Here is a 27,880-nt window from a genome sequence, read left to right as displayed (position 1 = left end):
GTGCAAGAACTGCTGTGGTTTACTTAATTTGAAGGGACATTTCATAATTTTGGCTAAATTGGAATCACAAGTCAGATGAAATTTAGGAGCAAATTATAGTGATCTTGCCCTCTAGAGGCTTTGAAAGAATAAGCCACTGGTAATGGCTGTTGATGACGTTTCTTTAACTGGAGAAGAAAAGTTACTATTTGAGAAGCTGAGCATTTCTGGGGTCCAGTGACAGAAATGATCAATCTTTCCCAAACTAAAAAGGCTTATGATTTCAAAGGGTGAAAAATATTAGCGCTCAATGAAACAGTGTGAAATTAAAGTAGTTTTAGAACTATTTTAGGAGGACAGGATGGGTATGCTGGAAAATGGTTGTACCCCCTGTTAGGGTTTTGCTATCAAGTTCAGAAGAGAAAAAAAATATTAAAATCAGGCATTAGGTAATTATTCTGTGCCAGCAACTGTGTTAAATGCATTATACATCATGTCACTTAATTCTTACAACAGACTTGTAGATAATATATGTATTTTATATCTGTGGCTCAGAAAGATTAAATAATTCGCCCTAGTGCATATACCTACTTTACTGGATTACTTGGATTTGAACTCAGAATCTGTCAGAAAATTGTGTTCTCTTTCAACCATGTCAACTTTGGTATCTGCTTCTTGACTTACAAATCTTCAGTATCACTTCACTACCTGTTAGCCTTGCTCTGATAAGACTAGGCCTTCTGTTCTTTGTTTAGGTGCAAATTAGGCTACCTTGAGTATTAGTCAGGGATCATTGTTACCCAAGACACAGCTAACAGTAAAATCTGAGATCAGTAGAACATGAGTGAGGGAGATATTTGAGGAGTGTATTTGAATTGGGGATGCAACTAGAGATTCTTAGACTAAGTGAAGTTAAGTCAGAAAGAGAAAGCAAATACAATATGGTATCACTTATATATGGAATCTAAAATATGGCACAAATGAACCTACCTACAGAACAGAAACAAACCCACAGACATGGAGAACAGACTTGTGGTTGCCAAGGGAGAGGGGAGCAGGAGTGGGATGGACCAGGAGTTTGGGTTGGTAGATACAAACTATTACATTTAGAATGGATAAGCAATGAGGTCCTACCATATAGCACAGGGAACTATATCCGATCACTTGTGATAGAACATGATGGAAGATAATATGAGAAAAAGAATATATATATATATATATATATACACATATATATATATATATATAAATACATATGCATGCCTGCCTGAGTCACTATGTTATACAGCAGAAATGAGCACAATATTACACATCAACTATACTTCAATTTAAAATTTTAAATAATAAATATAAAAAGAAAAAAAGAGTTCAAGCCCTATGTATGTTTGAAATAGTACATATTAAGGACACTTCTTACAATAGATAAAAAAGCAACAAAAAACACTGGGGAAAAAGAAAAAGAATTGTGCTGTGCACCCTGGTTTGTCAGGCATCTTCATTTATAGAAACATAATACATTCCTGACACGTAAGGCAATGACTGTATACTGAGCAGACATTCCTTGCCAGGCATTGTTATAGATGCTTTACCTCTAAACCACCTAATCTTTATAATTTTTATATTTCAGATAAGATGAGGAAATTTTGAAAGCCAGCACTTAGAGAAATCAAGTAAGCTGTACATAATCACATATCTAGATGATGACAGATTTGAGATAGGGGTCTATTCAATTCCAAAGGTTATGCTTGTATGACTTTAACCTACTCATTAGTTAAGTAACATTTACCTACTGGTTGCTAAGCCCTATGCTAGGTATAGGGAATCACAGATAAGAAGCAAGTCCTACTTGTTTTATGGGTTTTATATCTTTCATGTTTTAGTCAATCCTCACCTATTAGAAAGAAAGTTTCATAGATCTCGAACAGAACTGAGTCTTCTGTTTCTTCCTCCTCTGTTTTACCCTACATAATATTAGGCAAGCAGCAGGCATTCAACAATACTACATAATTGGCTTATTCATCTCCCACTTAGAGAGGTGAATCAGGGCCATTGTACCTTGAATCATGATCCCTCAGTGCTCTGAAGAATTCCAACTTTGTAATTCCCTTGCATTAGCACAGTGACAAGAATTAACAGAATTCTCTTCTATTAACAGAAATGGAAATGAGAAGTGGTTAAGGATATAATGCCAACTGGCCATGAAAAGAAGCTGGAAGCATCAGCAGGAAACAAGGTGTCATAATCTCATAGGTCTTTTCCCTCTTGGATTTCAGGACTTTTCTTCTATTGCCAGTTTCTTCTGTACTTTTGCCCAGATCAATAGAGGAAGTCAAAAGAAAAACAAAAATGAAAACATGCAAATGGCAACTTTAGGTGGTAACATTTCATTCAGCTTCTCTGCCTTCTCTGGACTAGTGGATGGAGTGGAAATTTATGGGCTCCCAGTTCCTATCATGAGCAGCTGGAGATCTCAACTTCATCTTGGAGCCCTACCTCACAAAAGCATTTCAAGTTCTCAAGGCGTGTCCCATGGCTGGAATGATGTGCTTCACAGAGAAAGGTAAAATTTCTCCAAGTCTAACTTTTCTTTTAGGGTTTAAAAAAAACCACCTTTTGCGTTTTCTCTCTCTCTCTTTCTCTCAGTCTTTCAGAGTGCATGGATACCAACATAATTTTAAAAAGTGGATCATACGTAAAGTTTAAGGAAGTATTCTGTTCACTGACAACCACGAGTTCACGAGGCGATACTTTTTACTAAATTAAACAATTGCTTTGACATATGGATACAAGTAAATGAATAATGCTTGTCCATTCATTTCGTTAGCCATTCAACAAGCAGTAATTTATGGAGCAACTTCTATGTAAAAGGCGTGGCTCTGGGCTAAGAAAACACAGTGGTGGATTAATAGACACACTCGCAGCCCTTAAAGACTCGACAGCCTAGTGAGATAAATAGTCTAAAATGAGAGCATGGACAAATATTTACACCGTATTATTTTATATTAAGTTACAAGAGAAAATGACTGGGGTTCTGATGCCAAAGTAGGAAAAAAATATTTTTGTCTCCACTGTCTTCATATTGTTTGATCTCCTCTTTCTTATTTATTTAAATAGCCTCCAATTTCTTTTGTGTTACTTTCAAAATTCCTAGTACATTGTTCTGTACTGAGTAGGTATGATAAGTGCCTACTACCACAAATAGATAATATTTGTAGAGCATTTTGGGTTTGTCAGTCACCATAAAAGTGCTCCATCTATGTGTGACCTTATGCTAAAGGCTTCATAGAATAAGAGCCAACATGTATTGGGTTCTTTTAATGTGTCAGTGATTTTCATGTAGTATTTATTTAATGTTCACAATATCCTTGTGCTAGTCAGGGTTCCCCAGAGAAATAGAACCAATAGGATATAGACACAGATACATCAAAGAGATTTATTATACGAATGAGTTCACAGGATTACACAAGCCGAGAAGTCCCATGACCTGCTATGTGCAAACTGGAGAACCAGAAAAGCTAGTGGTTCAAAAGCCTGCAATGGGGGCACTGATGTCTGAAGTCTCGCTGTGAGTCCAAAGACCCGAAGACCTGGAGTGCCGATGTCCAAGGGCAGGAGAAAAATGGATGTCTCAGCTTAAGCAGATAGAGCCAAGGCACACTTTCTCCACTTCGTTTGTTCTAACCAAGCCCTCAGTGGGTGGCCTGATGCCGCCCCACATCAATGAAAGGGATCTTCTTGAAATCCCTTCTGAAAGGGATTCAGTCTACAGATTCGATCGCTCATCTCTTCTGGAGATACCCTCACAGAAATATCCAGAAATTCTATTATGCCAGCTCTCTGGGCATCCTTAAGCCCAGCAGAGTGACGCAGAAACTTACCCATCACCACCCCTGTGAGGTATTACTCTTATTATGGGTTAGGTCAAGTTTCCATGTTCAAATACCTGGAATGCATCTGGACTCAGATCTGATCCTAGCTGGTCTTACTCCATGATGTGCTTTCATAACCACTGTGCTAAGGGGTTCATAGCAACATGATCTAAAAATACATTAAACATAAGAATCCATTGCATATATAAAAGAAAATACTATTTGGGGATTTTTTTTTCCAGTTAGTAATACATATGGAACAGGTATACATGGGCAGAGTCCCAGTAATACTCATTTCTTATGTGCAACATGCTCAAAATGCTTAAAAAGCCCTGCTACTAAACCACAGGAACCCACAGCACATTAGTGTATAGGAATCCACTCTTGATCTCAGAAGTATCTGCTATTTAAAATAGGATTTCAAAAGAAGGCGATACAACTTTAAAAGTGGCTGCACCGGAGCCAGGAGGTGGGGGGTACAAAGAGAGATCTCTTCGAGGGTATAAACTTTCAGTTATAAGATGAATAAGGTCTGAGGATCTAATGTATAACATACTGACTATAGTTGATAGCATTGTCTTGTATAATTGAAATTTGCTAGGAGAGTTGAAGAATGTTCTCACACGCAAGAAAAAGAATAAATGGTTGATGGATGTGTTAATTAACTCAATGGGAGGAATTCTATCACAGTGCATTCCTATATCAAATTATCATGTTGTACATTTTAAATATCTTACAATTTTATTTGTCAATTATACCTCAGTAAAGCTGGGGAAAAGTGGGTGCCTTTTCTGTAGTTCTTGAGCTTTTTGGAATCAAAGACAGCTGAGTTCACTGTGCAAGGCTGGAGCCATGGATGTGGGGAATTCTTGAAAAGTCTTACGATTCTCAATGAAAATGGGAATAATTAGATTTCATTTGTAGGGTTATTGTGAAGATTGCATGAGATAACAAATATAAATAGATTGACATACGAATGATGCTTAACAAACATCCTGGGTGTCTTTTCTTTCTCTGACACCCCTACAATTCATGCTTTATAGATCTTGATCCCTGGCCCAAGAAATCCCTAAAAATTCTGTGAGTTGACAGTATTACCCCCTTCCAGATGTTTGGGAGACTTACAATTTCCAATCATTTGTTTAGTTTGCAGAGACAGAGAAGAAGCAGGTCATCTATTCTTTTAGAGCATTATTGATGGGGCAACTACTCAAGGTACCCAGGAGCCAAGGTGTGAAAATATAGGTACCCAGGTCTTACTGAAAGAATAAGACAATTGAAAGGAAATAATGGGTAAAGTGGAGCTGTTCTTCTCCAGGTTTCTCCTCTCTCTCTCTCTCTTTTTTTTTTTTTTTTTTTTTTTTTTTTGCTTTTTTAGGGCCACACTCGTGGCATGTGGAGGTTTCTAGGCTAGTGGTCAAATAGGAGCTAAGCTGCCAACCTGAGCCACAGCCACAGCCACAGCAGTGCCAGATCTGTGCCATGTCTGCAACCTACACCACAGCTCAAGGCAATGCTGAATCCTTAACCCACTGAGCAGGGCAAGGGATTGAACCAGAGTCTCATGGCTCCTAGCCTTGCTCATTATTGCTGAGCCACAACAGGAACTCCTCTCCAGGTCTCTTCACACCAGTAATGTTATAGAAAGTGAAGCTGCTAAGACTGGTCACATGTTGGAAGGATTCATGGAGATTCAATGAGCTCAGGGCTCTTTAAGGATTGGAAAATTCTAACAACTCTCTCCTAGGCTACCACCTCCAGAGAACTCCGGAACCTGTATTTTTCCAGTTCCGCAAGGACTCTTGCTCTGCAATGAACAAAACAGATGCTCCTTGCAGCTGGTTTCACCTATTAGCTCTTTAATCTATCCTAGAAGAGAACTCTGCTTCCGTAATAGCAATGTGTTCAATCTGGGTAGCTGTGCACGATGCCGGCCTGACAGCATTAAATTGCAGAAGAAATGCCAGATACCAATTCCCTCTCTTTACTTCAATGAATTTTCTCTCCTCCTTGCCCCCACTCTAAGCTTCTACCCCTCTTGCCCTCACCTCCACCCCCTCCCGTTTCCACCTTTGTAGTTGAAGACATGGATGGAGATGCATTTCCAACTACTTAGTTTCAATCAATCCCCAGCTTTCTTTGGATATTGAAAGACTCTTTTTATGTTGTTTTCTTTAACAACATTTGCTTTTATTTGACTCACTGTTCCAATAATTGGGAAATGGAATCTTTGCCGAGAAGGTGTAAGTGAATAGGACCTAATAGTTGCAATTCAGCTAGAGCTATGGGAAATGCATGAGGGTTACAACCCTTGTCAGAGTGAGACACTTGCTTTTATGAAGAGCATATATTTGAACAATTGCAACTAAATACAGTCGTCCTAACCCCTGCACCCATAAGCAATGATTGTAAATAGTAACCTTTAAAAGAAAAAAAAAAAAGAAAGATTCTCAGATGTGGGGTTGACTAGGTTGAATTGCATTTTTGTACCAGTTTTTCAGATGTGTATGTGTGTGTGTGTAAAATTTTATATAGCTCTAGACAAAACTTTTATATGTCATTCTTTTAACCTTTTCTTCCCAGTTTACTCCTAAAATTTACCATTACTAACCTTCAGTCGTAACTCATTTCTTTTCCTTCACATCTGCTTTCTGATGCCCAGGTTAAGGAAACAAACATTCACCTTCAGTGTTGGAATCTACGGAAGCAAATACCAACTAAAACATGACCAAAAGTCAATTGAAGGAGAAACAGAACAGATTGGAATTCCTTGTGGCCCCCCTCCTGGTTTCTTTGAGGCCCCAGGCAAGTGAGCATGTGCTAATTTGCATGGTTGACTAAATGGCATGCTTAGACCCCAAATTTGCATCTCTGCTTGGGTTCAAAAGTGGGTCCTGGAGCCAGTTTCCCTTGGCTCCTCTGTTATTTCCCATTCGCTAAGTCAAACCCCTTTGGGAGCGCTGCTCACCAGGGTATAGAGAAGTGCAGAGAAGCAATAAAGGCTGAGCCCCGTTCTTGCTCTAATGTGGGGTACAGCCAGCTGGTACTGATGTGATGGGATAAGGTAGCGGAGAGAGAGAGAGAGCTGGAAGGAGCAGGAGGTAATCTCCCAGGCAACGTGCAAAAGTTCTGGAGTGACTTGCCTCACTCACTCCCTTTCCAGTGGAGTTCAGCTGTCTATACTTGAGCCTGCACAGTTTTAATCCTCCTTCCTCCTCCCAGTCTCAAATGGGAAGGAGAGATTAAAGGCAAGTTGAATAGCTTTATGTAAACCATAGATTTCTCTGTGCTCCAATTTCCTTACCTGTGAAATGGGACTCGAATACTTGCCTGGTCTAATACACTGGACAGGCAGAAGGGGTGTAATGATATTTTGAGATTACTTAAGATCCAATAAAGAAAAATAAAGTTCCTCTTGTCCACTGCATTGAGAAAGCTTCTGAAACAGAAGGGAAGGTCCTTGGGAAGAATGCCAGGATCGGTGCTTAATAACTGCCATGGGGGTGAGGTGGCCTGTGTGCTTCTTTGAATTCCTCCAATCTAGTGACCACTGTCATTTCATGGATGGGGACATTAAGACACAGAGTGTTGAAGCAGCTTGTTAAACTAGACTGTCGGAATGAAGGGTTCTGCAAAGACCACTGTACTGTATACAAGTAATGAAGGTTTTATTAGAGTGCTAGTTCTGCCTCTGCTTAGGAGACAATTAAGCTGAGTAAATAATACTTTGTTCAGTGTGTTAGTTTGTTGCAAGTGTCAGAACCTTAACCCTAAGGAGCTGTAGACAAAAAGGTCATTTATCAACTTACGCCATCATGGCGGAGTTCAACAACCCAAGAAGGGCAAGGGGAGGGATCCACTGAGCCTCAGGAACAAACGGGACCAGGGGTGTGGATACATTAGACTCTCCTTCCAAGTCCCACAGCATGGTCTGCCTGCATTTCAACTTTATTATTGTTATTTTCATAGCATGTCATGCTTCTGAAGAGGCATTTGGAAAAAGCAAGATTCACATTTTTTGCTTTGGCCACAAGAGGGAGACAGTATCCCCCTCTGTGTGTTCTGAATTTTAAAATATCCCAGGAAAGTGTAGGGATTGGTCCAGATTGGGAAAGAGGGTGAGGCTAATAAAAACATGGCAGCTCCAGTCGGGAATGCATGGATGGGGTAGAGAAGGATCTGGTCCCACACCCTGCATTTTCCTGAGAAAAGTAATGTGATGGAGTCACTTAAAAGACATATCTAATCATAAGCATACAACCTCAGGTCCACTTGATGAAACAGAGTTCTCTCTTCTATCGTGAATTAAGAGGGATGAAACTGGAGTTGCCATCATCCATCTCACCTTCCCCACTGTGCTGAGATATATGTTTCTCATATGATACTTCTCGATCTAAGCAAAATACCTCCCTGGTGCTCAACTGAAGAGCAGGGGGATGCTAAAGCAAGAATGGCTTGCTTTGGACCTATCATAATGAAGAGAGTGTGTGAGGCTCACCCTTGCTGCCTTCTTTTCTTCCTAAGAGTCCTTTGACTTAACACAGTCATCCTTTACTGCTCCAACTTGAATCTCCAAGTAAGATGGGTCTCCTCTGGTTATTATGCCCACCACAGCCAATTTTAACACAGCTGGGCTGCAAGTTCCAGAAAAGACGTCTTCAATTTCTTTATGACTCCTGGGTTGTCACATGCAGTGTTGTAGTTTCTCCTGGGCTTGACGAACTAGTAAGTCACCTGTATTATTCAGTACTTCTGGTAATGACACAAACCAACTGACCAAAGGCTAAAAATGAAAATATTAAAACGTACTCAAGGCTCCTGGGTGGCTACAAAGGCAGCTGAGGTGACACACACAAAAAGACCCAATGCCTCTTTAAAGGAAGTTTTTGATGTTCTAGCTAGGTATGACCAAGATTAGAAAAACAAGGTAGGAGTTCCCGTCGTGGTGCAGTGGTTAACGAATCCGACTAGGAACCATGAGGTCGCGGGTTGGGTCCCTGCCCTTGCTCAGTGGGTTAACGATCCGGCGTTGCCGTGAGCTGTGGTGTAGGTTGCAGACGCGGCTCGGATCCCGCGTTGCTGTGGCTCTGGCGTAGGCCGGTGGCTATAGCTCCGATTCAACCCCTAGCCTGGGAACCTCCATATGCCGTGGAAGCGGCCCGAGATAGCAACAACAACAAAAGACAAAAAAAAAAGAAAAGAAAAACAAGGTATCCTAATTATAAGGAAAGTATTTTGACTGCCTCTAAAGTATAGCACTTTCTAAATCAGTAAGTCATTGTGACACTCCTAAAGAAAGGAGGCTTTCCAAAGAAATAACACATCTCAGAACTTAATTGTATTTTTCTCCTAGTAAATATATATATATATATTTAAATAAATATATATATAATATATATAATATATATAAATAAATATATATAATATATAAATAAATATATATATAATATATATAAATAAATATATATAATATATATAAATATATATATAATATATTTAAATAAATAAATATATATATTTAAATAAATATATATATTTATATATTTATTTATATATATATATTTTATTTATATAATATATAATATAAATATATATAATTTATATATATATTTATTATATATATATTATATATATATTTATATATATTTATTTTATATATATATTTTTAAATATATATATATATTTTTTTTGCCTAAAGATATGGCTGAATGCAAATTAAAGTGATGTTTTCATATTCACAGTGGATTTTAGGTTTGACTGTACCTCATATACAACCAGGCCAAGGTCTATAACAGGGACAATATTTACTCTCAATTTTGGCCAAAGATCTTGTTTTGTTCTTCATTCCAAGTGCAGCTATGTACCCATAATATTGAATGAAAATAAAATGTTGCAGTTGTATAAAACTAGAAGCTAGAAGCTCTTTTGTAGGAAATGGGAAGAACCAACATACTGTGCAGATACTGCTCTTTGAGGATTTAACATTTAGATGGCCACTTGCATGTACCAAACGGGACATTTATAAGGTCTTTTGACAATATTCCTGGCAACCCTCAAATCCTAGATTTTATCTGTGTGTTAGGAATAGGAGAACTGAGATTGTACAGCATCCTTTGACACCTTCAAGGTCATGGGGCTAGTAATGGGCACGGCCCAGATCTGTCTGATTCTTCTAAACTATACCTTTCCCTCTCCAGTGCTCCGCGTCTGTCTTGAGTTGGTCATACTGATTCAGGGGTGAAAGAAACATCTTCAGCCCTACTGGGTGCCAACCCGTCTCCAGGCTTCCAAGACAGATTGCTATAGTGGGGATTAAAAAAAAAAAAAATCCCTTTCAATTTCACATATTTATGCGTGTGTCAATGAGCAGTTTAAGAATGTATCTATCAATATCAAATGTGGTTTTTAGCAGAAACCTTGAAAAAATTGCAGAATTATCCTCTGAAATATTGCAGCTATTATTTTTTAAAATTGCAAGAAAATGTTCTGCCATTTCAGACCATTTATCTCTGTTAACAAGACACTTTTTTAGTTGGATAGATAATATACACCCATCTGGCCTGCCGTTTCTTCATTTACTTTGGTCATAATAACTAAAGGCATTTCTCCATTGCTTTGGCAATGTCCAGGCCAATTTTTGCCTTTCCTGCTGTTAATGTGGAAGGTAAAAACAAAGAGAAACTGGGACTTGGTGACAACACACAGACATGCCATTTACAATGTCATTTCAGTGTTGAGAAGAGAGCGGTGCCTCAGTGATAATGAAAGTAAAAGCTTATTTAAAACATCCCTGGTTGTTCAGGGAAGGTATAGGAAAATGCTACAAAATATTTTTGTGCTGTTCGTAGACACCTACCCTATTATTTTATCTTCTCTTTCATGAAGTTCTCTGATGCAAATCTATACATTTGCAAATACGCGTGTAATTCAGATTTTTCTGCCTGAGTTATGAAAACAACTAGACCAACTTTTCACTTGGCTTTAGCTCTGTTTACAACACAATGAGAAGCGAAGCACTGAGATAATTCTCTGAATAATGCAAGGTAAAGAAAAAGAATGTGCTTTCATCTCCTTGATGTTTAGGAGAGACTGTTCTGCAGTGTCTGTGTAGTTTCCTCATTTCTCCATTTTCTTTTCTGTATTCACGGAGTCGGCAGGTTGGCATAGATTTTTGCCTGGGAATTCTAGAAAGGGTGTTTTTTTTTTTGTTTTTTTTTTTTTTAAATGAAGTGTAAGAAAACAGGAGTTTTGATCCCGAAACTGTCAACTACAGTTCCGTCTCTCTTTTGCTTTCATTTTTTCTTCTCCTTGTGTTTTCTCTCCATCCCAGACTTTCCTTTTCTCCTCATTATTCCTAAAGCTGCCTGACCCTCTGTTAATTGGTTTCATTGAATTTACTCTATCAAAATAGAGTTGAATTCAGAGGAAAGGATGTGTTGTTTCAGATTGACGGAATTGTTTTCTCTTCAAGGAGCTGTTTTGCTTTGCGGCAATACAGCTGAGTAGCCAGTGGGCATTCCAGACCTTCCTTGGCAGGTAACAGACTAGACTTCTTCCACTCACCAGCTGGGAGCAGTCTCTGCACCCCAGTTCATGCCCAGGCTGGGGGCAGTGGGAAGGGGGAAACAAAGAACTGGTTATTTTGAAAATGATGCGTAACTATTTACCCACTCAATTCAAGAGGTTGTTAAAAAAAATCAAACAGGTCAACAAAATTCAAATTTAGAGCCTTTGTCTTAAAGTAGCTTATCTATCTGTGGAGACAAGGCTAATGAGTCCTGTGCTGTGCAACAAGCATGGCTAGTAAAGGACCTGCTTTTTTTTTTTTTTAACTTGTCTGAGCATTAGTTTAAAATAATATCCATATAAAAATACATCATTTTTTGTTTTTCCCTCCAAAATGCTAATAGAAATTCTTTTTAGATAATGAGATACAGTGTCATTCAAATTTTTACAAATCAAAACTTTATTACGGTATAGTTAACATATATTAAGCTGCATACATTTCAAGTGTGTTGTTTTCTATGTTTTGACATACGTATCCAGTGTCAGTCCTGATAGTCCAAAAATTTCTTGTCTATCCTTGCTTTAAACTGGCCATGCTTAGTATCATGACACAGGGCTCTATTTATTTATATAAACTAAATTTTATGGTAGAACTTAAAATTGGAAACGAACAGATAGAGGTGATAGAATAAGACGCTTTTACTTTACAGATGAGGAAACTGACAGTCAAAGAAGTTATGTCTCTTATTCAAGGTCAAAGATTATTTGTGATACAGCCCAGGCATGGCTTCTGGTTTTTAGCTCTGTGGCAGTGACGTATAACCTATCACTTTCACTCTTGAGGGCAGGGGAAAAATATACACATACACACATATATATTTCTATTTTATATTTATATGATAATGTCTATATATGAATATGAACTATTTTCCCTATATACATACATATATAGAATATTTGTTTATGTAAAAACTTTTCTCAAATTTAGGTTGAAAGCTGATTAGAATGAAAAATTTCTTACTGAGTTACTAAGAAGTAAATAAGACAGAAACCCTCAAATCTTCTTTCAGTGTGTGTGTGTATGTGTGTGTGTGTGTGTGGTGTGTGTGCACGCACATAGCTATGTGTTTAGAAGGGCACATTTCAAGAAACAAGGTCATGAGATACCCACGCAGATATTGACAGGTGCATAAAGAAAGATTTATCAGGGGGGACTTGATTTTTTTTTTTTTTTTGGCTATTTAATAAACTTGTACTGACCGAGTTAAAAATACGAAATTCTCCAGGAAGCAAAGCAGCACATGAAACACAACCTGTGGACACAGTGTTGCTACTTCTCCTTTTTATTCTTGGTCTGAGATGCTGTTGGATTGTTTGCCAGGTTCTACTGTTGATCTCCCCTCTTACAATAGGGACCCTGGGCTTGGAGGTCACCTGGAGTTTTAAAACTCAAACCTGGGCTTGGCCATGTTTAAGCTCTTATTAAAAAGCATAAAAAGGGGGAGGTAAAGATAGACATGTTCCATACCTCCTTTCTGGCTGAAAATGAGCTGTTATGTCTGAATGTCAGAAATCCACACGACTGAAAAAGCATCGTATACATCTTTCTGTGGAAAAGTTCCATCTCTGCCATCAAATCAGTAGTTGTGAACTCAGGGAATCAATATTTTTGAATGTTGGAAAGTAATTCCTTTCTATATTGTGTTTTGTAGCACCCAAAATAATTTTTCTGTCTTTCCTTTAGGTTTTGGCTTAAATCTTTTAAATAATTCTTTACAGCTAACATTGATTTGGTGTCAAAACCTTACATATTCAAGAAACACTGTGAATGCTATTAAAGCCAGAAAATGATGATTCAAAGCAGTTTGGAAATTATTTGAGGTAAGAAACATATGCAGTGACATCTACAAAATGTTTTATAATACCGCTGGAGTATGACATTATCTCAAACTTCTCTGTTTCTGCTGCATCATTCAGTGACTTCCCTGAATGCAGGGACTTTGTCCTTCTTAACTGTTGGAGCTGCTGCTCCTAGCACCTTGCCTGATTTGGGTCCTTAGTGCCTTTAGTTAAATGAACTAATAGATTAAATACCACTCTTAAACCAATGGTAACTTAACTGGAAGACTAATGACTAGGGAGAAGGACACATTAACTCAGTCTGACCAGTGTTCTCTTTTCCCCCTTGCCTACAAAACATCAATTGGATATGTTCTATGGCCATGGAATGTTCTAGAAACTGAGGTACAGCCATGAACAAGATGGATGAGATGTCTGCTGTCTTAGAGCTGACATTGTACTGATGAAAGGGAAGAAACACATTTACAGATAATGCCAGACAGCATTTTATAAAATTAAATTAGATAGTGAGATGGAGAGGTGGATGGAGAGTGTTGGTAGGAGGGTGGTCAGAGACAGCTACCTTGGTAGGTCACAGTTGAGTTGACATCCGCCCGATGAGGAGAGGACAGCCATGTGGAGCCCTGGGGGGGATTGTATCCCCAGCTGAGGGGATGGTAAGTGCAAAGGCTTGAGATAGGAACAGCGTGGAAGTATTCAAGGAACAGAGAAGAAGTCCATGTAGCTGGAGCAGAATGAGGGATGGGAGGCCATAGGAGGTGAGGCTGGAGAGAGGGGTCAGAGGACAGGCCATGGCATCCTTTGGGTGTCTGCTGCCTGATTGCTTTCGGTTGCTTTAAATGAAAGTTTCTTTCATTAATTATCAGAACTCCCCTAATTTTTTAAAGTCTACTTCATAAAGATAGGATTTTAAGCAAAAAACAAAACAAAACACTAAGATATTGTTTGTAATGCTTCCTGAGGAATTATGATATCATGAGAAGGATTAAAGGAATTTGTTACAATAATGCTGTGTATAAATAACAAGGTGGGATAACTTAGGACCTCCCTCCCTGAGAAAGCATTTGGTTTATAACAGGGGCTGGCAAGCTTTCTTTTTGAAGGGTCATGTGGTACATATTTAGAGTTTGAGAGCCAAGTATCTATTTATGTGTTTTTTTTTAATTTTATTGAAGTATATTTGATTTATAGTCGTGTTAATTTCTGCTGTTCAACCACGTGACTCTGTTATACCTATAGGGACATCCATTCCCATCTAGGTTATCACAGAATATTGAATAGATTTCCCTGTGCTCTACTGACCATCCATCCATTCCAGATATAATAGTGTGCATATGCCAATCCCAAGCTCCCAATATAAGAAGTTCCTACATAACTTGTGTGTGTGTGTGTGTGTGTGAGAGAGAGAGAGAGAGCGAGAGAGAGAGAGAGAGAGGGTATGTGTGCTGTGCGTGCACACATGTTATAATTACAGATAACATGAAGTTACTATCTTAACCATTTTTGAGTATATGGTTCCTTACATAACTACTAATAATATAATTGTTTTAAATGTAAAATCAAAAATAAGCAGTGGATCAGAGTTAGCTGTGGGTCATCCTTTACCAATGCTGGGTTTGCAAAAACAAAAGAAATACTCTTTTCAGCAGAATAATTGACATCAGCACAAAATAGTATTATGCATTCTGAATCCAAATAACTTTTGACTGAAGCTATAATATGGAAAAATGTTAGACAATCATTTTTTTATTAAACACAGCTCTTATTGGTTCTGTATGTGCCAATTCAAGAAATATTGTTTAATGAAATTCATAGCATAGATATTGACAAACAGAACTGATGTGTGATAGTTAAGTTTTGTGTATCACCTTGGCTACGTTATGTGTCTAGTTATTTGGTCAAACATTCACATAGATTTGCTGTAGAATATTTTACAGATGTGATTAACATCTATAATCAGAGGGAGCAACAATAATGTGGGTGGAGATTCAGATTTCAGATTTGCCATCCTCTCACTTGTGTGATCCAATTCCTTAAAATAAATAATATATGAAGAAGCTATATATTTATTATGTATAATAAGTCATATATATTTTATAATTATATATGATGTATAAGTTTGTTCTATTTGCTTCTCTGGAGAACCCTGGCTGATGCAATGCCCTTGGTATGTTTTTGAGCATAGAAGGATTAAATGTTGCTGTAATTTTTTGAAGTAAGATTCTACCATTGAGCTTTTAGTTTCCAAGATTTTAAGCTTTATCATCAAAGACAACATAGACTAAGTCTATAAGTTGTAAAAGTCTCTGGTACAGAATATAGAAAGCAGCCGAGAAGTTGGAGAGTGACAACCCTGAGATTTTTTTTTTTTCCTTCAAATTTTACATAGCACCAGTCTTCGAAAAAGCCTTCTAGTCTAGAAATAGAAAGTGCAATTGTTCAGCAATTGGATTCACTCTGTATGCAAGTCTCCATTTGCATCTTTCCTCCCTTGGCCTTGTAAATAACCCAAATAAATCCTCTAAGTAGAGTTTATGGGAGTTCCTACTCTCAGTTAGTAATAGGATGCCATAAAGTGGCTGCATCTGCTACAGAGAGGACTGCTCTCCTCATTAACTCATCGCTTCAGAGAACTCAGTGCCTAGGGGAACCCTCGTCCTGTATCAGGGTTTCTGACTGTGTGATTTTTTTTCCCCAAGAATTGAATGATTGTGCTATTGGGGAGATAGCATCATCTGTGACAGATCACTTCTTTATTGGGGAAGATGAGTAACACCGACTGTCGCATTGATATCATACTTAGAAACCTAAGGGGGAAGAAAGGCCGTAGTGGGTATCACCCAACACCTGTCCCTAAAGCTGATGATTCATCACCCCGAGACAATTTTGGGGGACTAATACATTCATTGTGTCATGGCTGCAGCATCTTCCCTAGTTTAATAGCTGCTGCAGACCCATGGTGCAGGAGAAGGCTCTGAATTAAGATGATTCAGTAGGTTCCAATTCATCCTAAATAAGTGGCTGTCTAGATAAATGAAGTTCATCAAATTGCAATGAATACCATAGAACAACCTTGCTGGGACTGCACGCCCCTGGGACACGGACCGTGTCTAACTGTGTGCTCTGCAGCATCTCCTGTGCCAGCGCTTTGCAGTCCGCGTTCAATAACAACAATATGACAGCGTGTTTGCCCTGAGTCATTTTCTTTCTTATCAGCGATGTTAATGCTTTAACTACATCAATTAAGTCACTTAAATTCCACCGGTTAATGAAATGCCCTTATGGAGTGCAGCCCCAGAATAATTTTTTAAAAGCAGCCACAAAACAAAATAAAACAAAATCAGTATAAATTACGTCTCGTTCAATTTATTTATTTATTTTTAAAAAGACAACTCAGAGTCAGGTTTTATTTTAATTAATGATCTGTGTTGATGAGGTTGCCTCAGCCGTGCAGGGTCCTCTCTGCTTAGTAACTTTGTTCTTCAACATGCTGGGGGGACATCAGGGCAGTGACCTGGTGTGGCAGAAGGAGTGGCACTGTTGGAAAGGGACCCCAAGTGCTCAGTCTGGGATGCTTGGATACAGAGCTGGTGGTGCTGCTTCCCCCATCCCCCAAGATTTTCTGTGGGGAGAATGGCTGTCCACACTTTCACTGTTCATGAGTCAGGGCCTGATTCCTTCCAGTACGGGAACTGCTAGTTCTCATGGTGACAGAGCCTCCAAGGGCAGAAAACGCTTATGAAGAGTTGGAACCCACTTCTAGACCTTCCAGTGTCAAGACGCCTGCGCATTCTCCACAGATAGAACCACTTTCTCACACTTGCCTGTTAAAATGGGGAGTGAGAGGTGGGCCATGTCCTTTTCCCTGGAGGGCAGACCCATAATGTATGCACAGCCACGTCCTGGCCTTGGCCTAACCCAGAATTTTCACCTTGTTTCAATTCCTTGCTCAATATACTTCCTATGCTTTTTGCTCAGTGAGACTGAAGGTGTGGTATGACTCATGATCAGAGGGAAAAACACAACCTGGAATTACTGAGATCCTGAAGTTCTGAGAATTACTCATCAACTGGTCACTTCTCCCACTGCAGGTAGTAACCAGACAAATGCAAGAGTCCTTACCCAGTCGTTTGATTTTTGTGGATATCTGAAATTAATAGAATTGTGTATCTGATGTCCCTAGGAATTTTTGGGTAGAAAGAATCAGGGATTCTTTCAATCCTTTTCTACTGTATGAGGAGTAGCATACTGTTTATAAATGTTTTATACACATCTGAGCCTCAGATTTTTTTTTTTTTGTATTAATACCACTTTCCTTCTTATGTTTCTAGAGACCCTGTCTAGTCTCTAAAATAGTTGCAGGTAGTACATGTAGTAACTTAGAGCCTTAGGTGTGCTCTACAAAGGGCATTTGCTTATACAAATAACTCTCTGAAAGAGATTGAACCCATAGCAGGAGGTGGAGGTCCTGTCACTGAATGATTTTTATTTTCCTTTCATGGTCCCAAGGCTTCTATTCTCTGCACTTTGTAACTACTCAGATCAGGCTTTGGTTGACCCCTTTTCTCTTCTGCCTTGGACCAGCCTGGACCTGATATTGGTGATCAGTATGGATGGTTCTGTTTTTTTTTTTTTTTTTCTCCTTTAGTTCTTACAACCCTTAGCATCTACAGGGTAAGAGACAAAGCAGGAAGCTCTCTGAGGAAGGACTTTCTGTGAGTGACAAGATCAGGAAAGACTCAGTTCTGTTTCTCTCTAGTTAAAAAGCTCAAGATCAGCTTGTGTCTCTTCTGGCTCAGCAAATCGTATTCATGTGGGCCATAAATCATGTGCATTACCTGAAAGGTAGGAACAGAAAGGGTCCAGTTCATACCATGTTCAAGTGCTATTCTCAGGAACGAGAAGTCTCTTCTCTTCTTTAGGGATAGCTGATATTGTGCTTTTAAGACCTTATATCAGATATATCAGTTATAGATCTCTTATTTCCTTTTTCTACAAATTCAGCCAAGACAAGGTATTAAGTGGATGGTGGTTATCAGCACTGATGCTCAAACACCATCAACGCTGCCTTGCTTCTCCCACTCCAGGTGGCAATCAGGCAAGGTCGGGTGCCTTCAGCTAATCATCCAATCCTTGGTTACACAAAGTCAATAGAATGTAAGGAGACATGAAGTAAATGTGCTGGTATAAATCTTTAGAGAGTAGCTGAGTAGCATCAAAGAGTTAGACTCAAAACCAGGTAGGAAAACACAACATTATGACCATGCAATAATCTCTAAGGAGCAGGTAGGAAACAGCTATGATGCAAAATGTGCACAAGAAGGGGGAAAACTTTTTTATGAATTATTTGGCACAAATCTGCTTTTGAAACCAAAGAGGACAAAACTATCAATTATTGGAACAAGGATCCATCCAAGATATTTAGGAAGCTCTACAAGTTATTCACAAGATACACTCACCTCATGTACTTGTTTTAGCTAGCTTTGTGAACTAAGAATCCATGGCAGAAACAAAAGTAGCAGCAGGGAAAGAAACACAGATTTTGTTGCTCAGTTTCATGAGTTAAGGACAGAACTTAAACGAGAGTGAAAATCTTTGTACTATACACATTAGCACTGAAACCAGGAAGTGATTTGCTTTGTTGAGACCAGCATGGTACAAAGTAATACAGAGATAAGACATGTAAACCATGGCTAATGGGCTAAAATGAGGCTGAGGTCAAAAAAAGGCAGAGGCACTACCATAGATTTTGTAAAGAACTCTCTTATGTCTATGGAAGGAGCAGCAATTGAGGTGCATCAACACTTTAAATACTTGGTCCTAATTTTGTCTTAATTCAGTGCAAGCTTCCAGACCTTGCAGGGAAGGTGATATAGTAAAGTATTTAAGGGAGAGGTTTATAAGTCAAATTGTCCACGTTTTTCCTGGTTGTGTTTATTACTAGCTTTATCAGTCAGCTGTTGCCACAATAATGCTGAGTAACAAGTCACTCCCAAATTCAGAAGAATGCAAAAATCTCAACATTTCAGTGACTCAAGTGTTTGTGAAACAGCTAGGGCTTAGCTGATCTAGTATTGGCATTGGAACACTGGTTTAGTTCAGGCATAGTCAATTTATCTTTAATTTGTCTGAGACTAATAGACTACTTGGGCCATATTCTTACAACAGTAAAGACAGAGGTGCAAGCTGAAAGTCCAATCACATGCAATCATATTTTACACTTTGCTTGTGTCATAGTCCATTACTCCCCATTGACTGAAACAAATCATAAGACCAGGTCCTAAGTCAATGGCAATATATTCAGCCCTCTATGAGACAAAATCAAGTGTCATGACCAGGTTCAGTATCAGTGGGGCAAGAAGGTACAATCCTTCAATGGGTAGGTATGTTGCGGGGGGGTGGGGGGAACATAGTAAATTTCTGAAAAACAGGAATATATTCTACCATACTCCCTCTGTGACCTTGAGCATTTTGCTTAACATTTCTTACTCTACTTATCTGAGGGAGTAATAAAAGAGCTTATCATAAATGGATGTGAGAAATTGCATGATATTTTAAGTGTTTAGGAAATTTCCCAGCCCATAGCAATCATCAAAATATTAGCTATTATCTATCTATCTATCATTTATCTATCCATCTACCTATCATCTATCTATCTATCTATATTTTCTCTATCAATTTATCATCTGTCTCTCACCATTATCTTTCATGGATTTTACTGCATCACTTCTTTGCTAGACCTACTTGGTAGTTAATATGTGAGTGTTAGAATACTCAGTTTTTAAAATTGTAAACAACAGAAATGAATGTGTCAAACTAAATTAGAAAAGGCATTTAATAAAAGAAATATTGCAGAATCAAACTCAGAAAGCAGTTAGGATGGCAGCAGAAAATGTCCACTTTGAAACCCATCTCTTACAAGGATATAGGTGTCAGTGCCATTGAATTCCAATTGCCAACTCTGACCCGGAGCACATGGAAACTGAATGTTCCCATCCTCATAGAGTCTCTACCTGAAAATGGACTCCACTATGTCACAGGTTTTATTTTTACTTCTTCTTCGTAAAAGTTCTTATCAGATACATGCTATTGGCTGAGTACGGGTCCCAGGCCCACAAACATGGTTTGGAAAAGTGATTCTTGACTTTTGTCTTTGAAAATTCTAGTGGAGTTATGTTGTCTCCTTTCAAGATTTGTTTCAGAGGGAATTCTTCAAACATTGAAAAGGGTATCAGATATGAGGGAGATCAAAATATCAAACTGGAGACTATTCCAACTGTGGTCTCCAGTTCCCAGTTGTGGGTTTTGCCTCTGCATTATGACTTCTGGAAAGTTTACTAAAGGAATCAGTGTTTCCTGCTGGGTTTCCTTGTGATGGTCCCAATGTGAAATTCCCTCCCATTTATTTTGTAACTTTGTGCTTCTCCTCTTAATACTCATGCTAATTGTGGGGGATTTTAGTTTTTCCCAATTGTGTAAAGCAATTTATCTTATTGAGTTCAAACAACTAATTTGGTATCAGGCATCTGAGTTTCAATTTTAAGCTTTTAGCTCTACTTGGTGTGTATCGAGTTACGCACATATAAGGTAGTAAGACTCAGTAACAGAGCATTTTTACCATGTGGAACCTATCAGGTATTATCATAGGAGGTGCATAAATTGACAGATATCTAACTGCCATTGTCCACATTATTCTTAGTTGGCCACGTAACAGTGATTTTATGGGTCTAGTTTTCCTGCAGCTATAGGTTGGTTTGAATCAGCCAGACAGTTACGCTTCTCTGGGAGAGTGGAAAATGTGTAAACTCAGATTGAATCTTAGTTCTTTAATTTGGTAATGGTGAGACCTTAGGGAAGTCAGCTTACTTTCCTGAGCTTCAGTGTTTGTTTCCCAGGAATAGATCAGTTCTTACTCTGGAAGGGGCTTTTTTAAGCATTAATGAAATGCTTATAAACATTGGGCCAGTTTTCTTATCCATTCTGCTGTAGCCAGGTTGGTTTCTATTACTTATTTGACCAAGACAAGTTCCTTCCCGTTTCAGGGTCTTTAACACTTTCACCCTTTCTACTTGCTATCTCGTCTCATGGATAACATTCCTGTGTTCATTTACGTAAAAGATATTTATTGAGTGCTTTCTCTGTGCCAAAGATTGTTCTAGGTGCTAGGGAGGTATCAGTGTTCAAGACAGACAATTATGCTTTCCTTCTTAAAGCTCACCTCTAGTTAGAAAAGATAGTCTTGAATTAGCATGTTAGGTGGCAGGGAAAAATAAACGAAGGAGATAGGGAGGGTGAAAGTTGGAGCTACAATTGAGACGAGACGGTGTCTGCTACAGATTCCTCGTTCTCTATGCTCCTGGGTATCTGGGAAGACTTTCCAGCCCTTTGCAGTGAGATGAGGTCATGCCACTAGTGTCGGCCAATGCATTCGTAGTAAAGTGATATTATCACTTCCATTTAGGAGTTAAAGAGAAGTTGTTCTTTTTTTCTTTTTTTTTTTCCTGCCCTGCAGCATACAGAGTTCCCACCAGGGATCAGATCCGAGCTGCAGTTGTGACCTACACAGGACCGGATCCTTAACCCACCGTGGGGGGGGTATCAAACCTGTGTTCTAGTGCTGCAAAGTCACCGCCAATCCTGTTGCACAACAGTGGGAACTCCAAGAAGCTGTACATTCCTCCTCTGCCTCTGAGGCCATGTAGCCTGCATGATCTAGATGCTGCCAATCAAAGATGGTAGTGTCTTCATTGACCTCAGTAGTTGCATGAGATGCAGGCTGCCTGGCCACCCCCCCCCCAACACTTTGGAGGCATAATATGAGCAAGAAATATATATATATATTTGTTGTTTTAAACCATAAGTATTAATTTCTTCATTTACTACCATGTCACCTATCTTATCCTGATAATAAAGTTGCTTAGGCAAGAACTCACCAAAAAAGAGTCTTTGAGTCCCTGTCTAAATGAGGTGAGGGTGTAAACAGATTTTTCATCTTCAGATGTCAGCTTAAAACTGATCCTTCTTCAATATTTGCATAATGCCACAAGATCTTAAAGCTCCACAAATACAGGGGCTGAATTTGTTTTGTTTTGCTTTGTTTTATTGAATTTCCAGCATAGTAGCAATTTAATACATTTTTGAAAAATGAAATGATGAATAAACAAATAATATCAATGAATGAATGAATCACACAAGAAATTGCTGGGACACAAAGAAAGGTAACCATGACTGTTGAACTAAGCGTTTTATCTCCTTCTGGTCTCTCTTACTGTTTTTTATCTTGTTCTTCAAATAAAACTGATAATAGATATTTAGGTGGACTCTCCTGATTGACAGTGATGTTAATTATAAGAAACATTTGACCATAAGGGAAAGAGGAGTTATATTGGAACTGAGGGGCTGCTAAATATGTCAGTTTTATGGCAGCTGAGGCATAGTTGATAATAGCTAGTAATGGCTAATATTTACTTATTGGAAAAAAAACTATGTGCCAGTGGCATTGCAGGCCTTCCCATGTATTAATTTATTTATTTTGCCTAATGGCTTTAGTGATGAGTCCTGTTGTTTCCCCATTTTACAGATGAAGAAATTGAGTCAATAAAGAGGTTGAGTAACTTGCTTAAATCCTCATCGATGGTAAGTGAGATACACAGGGCTTGAGCCCTCCTATTCTTATTCCAGACTGTATCATTAACAATGCCACCAGGACCATCCTACCTCTGGACCACACGGTCTCTTCCAGGACCATCGTTCCTACCTCTGGACGATCTTCTGGAAGTCACCAGGGTCTCAGCAGACAGGGTCTCTGGCCTCCTACTTCTGCTTTGCCCTTCTTGCAACCTAGCTCCTCTTAATAGTTCTGATTCCCTCTAGGTCTGTCTGCTTCCCTCACCAAAAACTCATTGATCCTTCCATCCATGAATATTTCTGAACTATGCCCATTTGCTTACACTCTCCTTTCTCATAACCTCAGCACTTCTTCATGCCTTTGCTTAACATCATGGCTTCTCTCTGTAAATCCTGTCAGTTTCGATTCTTGCCACTAGCTCCCTGAATTTTTCAGGCTTCCAGCTAGAGTCTGTCAGACTCTTCGAAGTAGTTCAGATTTAGGCACCTGCCAGGTCATAATTCTTGGCTGCCTCATAGGTCACCTGTGTTGAGCCTGGTGACCAACGGCAGGATCCTCCGTGGCCAAGGTAGCCAAGCCTTATGGTGGAATCAGTGTTGCCTAAGGATTCTCGGCGTTAAATGCTGGATTATGGCTGTTTGCTTAGAAAAGGTTATGGACATGGCAGGAATCCCAATTAATAGCTACAGCATTATTGTCTACAGTGAGCTGGGCATCGCACAAGACACTTAGAAACATTGGATAATGGGATTTTGATGCTTCGAGGTGGACATTATCACCGTTTCCATTCTATAGACAGACACTGAGTCTCTAAACTTGCCCAATGGTCCATGATTAGAAAATAGCAGAGCAAATATTCAGACTCCCTTGACATTTTTACTCCACTAAACCACAAGTTTCCTTTGCACATGTTTATTTTATTTAAAACCCTCTGCTCCCTTTCTACCTGAAATAAATAGAACACTTGAAAGTCACCACTACTGTCAATATTAGAGACATGTCAAATGCTGTCACTTAGTCAGGAAAGCTGCTTTGGAGTAACTGTGTAATATTATACAACATGACAAGTTCTCATCCACAGTGGCAACATTAAAGCCAGGAGCATGTGGCTCGTGCAAAACCCCAAAGCCATTAGCTGAAAGACTCAAGAATTTCCCACCCAACCCAATATGATCTCAGCCCTGGAGAGTAGAGGCCACTCGGAGCGGGTAGGTTATTTTCATTCATGGGAAAATGTGTGCCGACATTTGCTTTCTGTTCTGGAGCTTGCTGGGCATGTTAACTTCTCAGTGTGGATTGGATGAGGGAAGTGAGAAGCAAACAGCAAATTCTTGGCAGCCAGAGACAGGCAGGCAACAGAGAGGAAGGGAGAAAAGCTGTCAGGGGACTCTGGGGGAGTCACTTGACTCTTGTGCTGTTTTTGTCATTTTTATTCAGTCATCAGCATGCTGTTTGCAGGCTTGAGATTTTCTTAACAAACGAAGGGTGAGAGGGAATCCTAAAAATGAAAAGACTGGAAGGGTCATCTAATTTTCTACCTTTGTCCTGATGGTCACTGCCACGGACGACAGGCTTTTAGCAGTTAAGATACTTTTACGAACAAGAATGTCCCAGTTATAGAAAAACCCATTTAAGTGGCACAAAAGATTTTTTTTAAAAAAATCAAAATTCTGCACGACTTATTGGCCCCAAGTTAGAGAAGATTTAAAATGGGGTTTAGTACATTTGCTTCTCCATGTTTGTTTTCTGTAGTGTTGGCTTAATCTAAAGGCTGATTTTTCCTTCCGTTCCCAATTTGGCAGCCAACAGTGTTGAGGCTGCATGTCTTGGTTCCGGAAGAGAGAGCACCACTGATCTTCTTTAACTTACCGTGAGACTAAGTCCTGATAACCCCATCATAATTTGAAAATATCATAAATTGAAAATACATTTAATACACCTAACTTACCAAACATGATAGTTTAGCTCCTTCTGCTTTAAACGTGGTCAGAACATGTAGATTAATCATCTAATATAAGCCTATTTTATAATAAAGTGTGGACTATCTCATGTGATTTGTTAAATATTGTACTGAAAGTGAAAACAGAGTGGGTGTCTGGGGACACAATTGTTATAACTGGATCGGTTCTTTATTCTCAGGATCGCATGGTTGACTGGGAGCTGCCACTGCCCAGTGTCACCACAGAGGGCTGTACCACATAGTATTGGAAGGGGAAAAAAAATAAAATTCAAAATTCAAAGTTTCCTAGTTTTCTATTGCATGTGGATCACTTCCACATTCTCATAAAAGTAAAAAAATTAAGTCAAACCATCATAAGTCAGAACAATTTGTATTCCCAGTAGTTCTCCTAAAGGAGCAAAGAAGATGCGCTTCCCGAAGCCCAGCCCAGAAGTTTTCTGGCCACATTTGCTCCACTTGAGTCCTCTCTTTATTTTTTTTTTTAAATTTTGTCATTAATTTTTGCATGTTTTTTTATTTTATAAAGTTTTATTGAAGTATAGTTGATTCACAAGGTTGTGATAATTTCTGCTGTACAACAAAGTGATTCAGTTATACATGTACACACATCCATTCTTTTTCAGACGCTTTTCTCACATAGATGATTGCAGGACATCAGGCAGAGTTCTCTGTGCTCTACAGCAGGTCCCCACTGGACAATCATTCCATATATTCAGGGTGCATGTGCCAATCCCAAACTCCCAGTCCTATGCCTCGTCCTAATCCAATGACTATGGCCAAGTGAAAGGGTTTTTCTGATTCACTTAAGTTAATTAAGAATCATCCTTGGAGCTGAGGACAAGTCATCTCACTCAAACTCCAGGCTAAAAGTAGGGGAAAGTGTAGTTTTCCAGAAATCCTGGGAACCACTAGGGGAGGAAACAAGTTCAGGGTAGCAATGATGGATCCCAGGAGGCCCTTGTCAAATCTCAGCTGAGCTGTTGCAAGCCTGCTCATTGGGCCCCCTGCCTCTAGGATTGCCACATTTGGTCCACTTTTGACTCTGCTCCTGATGACAAGCAAAGGAAACTTAAGCAGCTCACATGGCATACAGAGTTCTCAATGAATTTTTCCCACCTATCTTCTAGTTTCTCTTCTATCTCCTCTCCGCAATGAACAAGATGAAGCTCCCTAAACATTTTTCCAGGCTTCTCCATATAACTCTTCCTCCTTCTTCAATTCCACTTTCCCCTGGAGGCCTTTTCTAACCTTACTATCTTGGGAGAACTTTGCTTCACCTACTCTGTGCTTTCATGGCAATCTTTGTTTAACCCCCATCCTAGAAACATTCGACTGCATTGATTTGCTTTTGCTTTTCCCTCTCAAGAATGTAAGCTCTCCAGAAGAAAGGCCCACAGCTCAGCATCTGTAGATTCTGGGACTCCACGTGTTATCATATAAGCATTCAGTCACTTAAAGCATGTTTACTGAATGCTTACAATTTTCTAGTGAAATTTGCCAGACAGTGAGTGCATGCACAGGACAAGCAGAACACAAATTCACACCCAGGTCCATACAGTCCTACAGCCTACTCATTAAAAGAATACATGAATGATGAATAAAAAAATGTGAGAAGGAGTGTGAGGGGTCTTCCAACATCCAAGAAGGTAAAGAGAAAAGAACATGAAACCAGGTCTTCTTTGTGGGACCCCATTCTCTGTCTCTCTCTGAACGTCAATTTCTTTTCTTTTTCTTTTTCTTTTTTTTTTTTTTTTTTGTCTTTTTGCTATTTCTTTGGGCCGCTCCCACGGCATGTGGAGGCTCCCAGGCTAGGGGTCGAATCGGAGCTGTAGTCACTGGCCTACACCACAGCCACAGCAACGCAGGGTCCGAGCCGCGTCTGCAACCCACACCACAGCTCACGGCAACGCCGGATCATTAACCCACTGAGCAAGGGCAGGGACCGAACCCGCAACCTCTTGGTTCCTAGTCGGATTCGTTAACCACTGCGCCACGATGGGAACTCCCTGAACTTCAATTTCATCATCTATAAAACAAAGAGATCTCTAGTGCTTACCATTAAACAAGTTAAATAGCAAAAAAATTACCACAACATTGTAAATCAACTGTACTTCAATAAAACCTTAAAAAATGAAAAAATAAAACAAAGTTAATAGTATTTGACAACATTCTACCCAATCTTTCTTCTTTGTTTTCTCAAAAAAAATAGAGTAAGAAGGGAGTGCTTTTTAACCCCGAGACATTTGTAGGATTTCCTGGAGAAGCAGCAACCATACCAACTCCTTATGAATACCCAGTTGCCATTCCTTTAAGGAGGTAAGTGTTCAAGAGTAGACAGCCCTTCCCTAGAGTACTGGTCCCATCAAAAAGCATATTTAATACCAACTACTGATGCCAAGGCTGAAAAAAAAAGAATATTACATTAAGTGGAAATTTTGTGAATTTAGTACCAATTTAAATCTTGTCTTGCTCTTCTGCCAATGCTTTATTTCAACTCACTGCCAAATAAACTTACACCTAATTTTAAACTAATATTTAATGTTGGCAAACTCCAAGGACATAATTTGTACTGGTATCAATGATACATTAACCTAATTAATTAAAAACTAGCTTATAATTAAGAAAACAAATGAACAATGGACACTTTTGTGAGGCAATGGCCTCCATTTATTGTCATTTTTTCCCCCTTTTTTGCTCACTTGCTAATTCTCAGATTCAATAATCTGCACTGGGTATCCCAGTCATTAGTATGAATTAGCAGTGCTCCACTGTAATTCACCAGAGACAGAGTTTTGATAAATGGAGGAAGTGTTTTAATAGAGATCAGTGTGGTGAAGCCAAATTACAGGAAAGACTAGGTCCCTTTGGTAACTAGGCTTCCTTTGGTTTCTCTATCCTGCATCCCCTGCCATCTTATAAAATACGAAGATAAAATAAATGAAATCCTTAAAGGGAAAAAAAACCTAAATCTGAACCTAGGTTTTAATAAACTTAACATTAATAAAGAGTTTGCATGATTAGAGTAAGGACTTCTAATCAATCCAGACAGATAAGATCACAGTCATAATTGCATTGGCT

At 39.0% G+C, this 27,880-nt stretch overlaps 1 long non-coding RNA gene across 10 annotated transcripts in view; it reads left to right on the top strand.

The window, feature by feature from the left end:
• The window catches only part of LOC110262067 (uncharacterized), a 129,775-nt gene that overhangs the window by 53,569 nt on the left and 48,326 nt on the right, over window positions 1-27,880 (top strand). For 3 of the 10 annotated variants that reach the window (XR_002346588.2, XR_014812248.1, XR_014812247.1), the window contains 4 exons: window positions 2,253-2,539; window positions 6,511-6,653; window positions 13,099-13,235; window positions 22,795-26,382. This is a non-coding gene — a long non-coding RNA (uncharacterized LOC110262067). Of the gene's footprint in view, window positions 1-2,252; window positions 2,540-6,510; window positions 9,059-11,319; window positions 11,385-13,098; window positions 13,236-17,192; window positions 17,306-21,726; window positions 22,155-22,794; window positions 26,383-27,880 lie in introns of those variants that run through there. The other 7 variants (XR_014812252.1, XR_014812246.1, XR_014812251.1 and 4 more) reach the window with 7 other exon arrangements.

The sequence above is a fragment of the Sus scrofa genome, chromosome 8 (genome assembly GCF_054392235.1).
Source record: "Sus scrofa isolate SSC_HxYL_T2T_F1_AM1 chromosome 8, Sscrofa_HxYL_maternal_Yorkshire_Landrace_v2.0, whole genome shotgun sequence".
NCBI lineage: Eukaryota > Metazoa > Chordata > Mammalia > Artiodactyla > Suidae > Sus > Sus scrofa.
The sequence above is the reverse complement of the archived record's forward strand: the minus strand, read 5'-3'. Positions and strand labels throughout refer to the sequence as shown.